The sequence below is a fragment of the Pundamilia nyererei genome, unplaced genomic scaffold, assembly GCF_000239375.1.
Source record: "Pundamilia nyererei isolate P.nyererei 1_Seehausen unplaced genomic scaffold, PunNye1.0 scaffold00001, whole genome shotgun sequence".
In the NCBI taxonomy this organism is placed as follows: Eukaryota; Metazoa; Chordata; class Actinopteri; order Cichliformes; family Cichlidae; genus Pundamilia; species Pundamilia nyererei.
In genome coordinates this window covers 2318681-2320103 of record NW_005187402.1, presented here as the reverse complement: position 1 = coordinate 2320103, position 1423 = coordinate 2318681, and positions in this window count along the sequence as shown.

Here is a 1423-nt window from a genome sequence, read left to right as displayed (position 1 = left end):
CCGACTGACTGAGCATTGTGCAGTTTTGGCAGGATGGATCGATTGTTTTAAACACATGTTCAGATACACCGAACAGAAGCTCACACTGTGTATCCACGTAAGGATTGTATTGCTCAGCTGTGTGGCCAGGTGTCTTTGTGGTGCACGTTAATCAGAGTAAACAGTGGTAAGCCATTACGTTACATTACACTGCCATGAGTTCACAGAGCTTAAATGAGATGTCACACTAAGCTGGAAATTAAATATTGTCATAAACAACAAAAAGTAACTTAAGACGTTTTGTTTGACAGGAAATTCACAGGTGCAGTGACAGACAGCGTTATCCAATGTCAGTGTGTCCTAAAACTCCCTCACACAAATGGAATGCGGCCCAGATTAAAAGCCTAAATCAAACCAATACATGCTGTTCACCTGTTATCAGAATCAGAATACTTTATTGATCCCTAGGGGAAAATAGAGCACACGCTCTCACACAAAAGATGAGAATCACCATAGCAGCTTGCAGTAGAGAAAGCATACACTGTCTGTAGGAACGATGGTATCATGATCCAGCGACACATTGTGTCATCTGTATCTGGATGAATGGAGCAGGGACTGATCAAACACATGAAGGTTAACATGTCAGGCACCTAAAACATTTTCCCATAACTGTACCATACAGGTTTGATATGCACATGTGGGCATTCCTCTTTACATGTATTTGAATATGACAATATATTAAAAGCACGCAGACAACATAGTATTGTCTAAGTCCATGCAGTATGTGCACGATCCTTTTGGACGACAACACGGAAAGAGGGTGTCGGCTGAAGTATTCTATACTTCATGACTATACTGTTTACTATATTTTATACTTCATATCCTAAACTTTTATATAGTCCCGTGTTTTTGAAAGAGACCAGGGATATCATGATACCACTGTTCTAACATGTTGTTACAGAACATATAATACTCCAAAAAAGTGAGAACTGGGAGTGATTTATTTGTTACATTACAGCGCTGTATTGTTATTGTTACTATTCCCTTTTAATAATGATGTTCAGTTAATTGTCTCTCTAATTGGCTTTTTAATCACAGTTAGCTATTCATTAGTGTCATCAAGAGCACTCGCGAATAATCGAAATAATAATCATAAAAATAAGTCATGAGAATAAATAAATATAATACTAATTATGATAATTACTGCAATCCAACCCAGTTTTATTTATAACGCACTTTAAAATAGCCAGCACAGGACCAAAGTGCTGTACAGAAACTAAGTTAAAAACAAGAGAATAAAGGAAAACAGCAAAAATAAATCAATAAAACACATAATACATAAAAAATTAAAACAGCCATATAATAAAAAAAATAAGATTAAATAGCATAGAAGGAACTAAAAACAACTAAAATAAAACTCAGCCACTTATAACATTGCTAAACA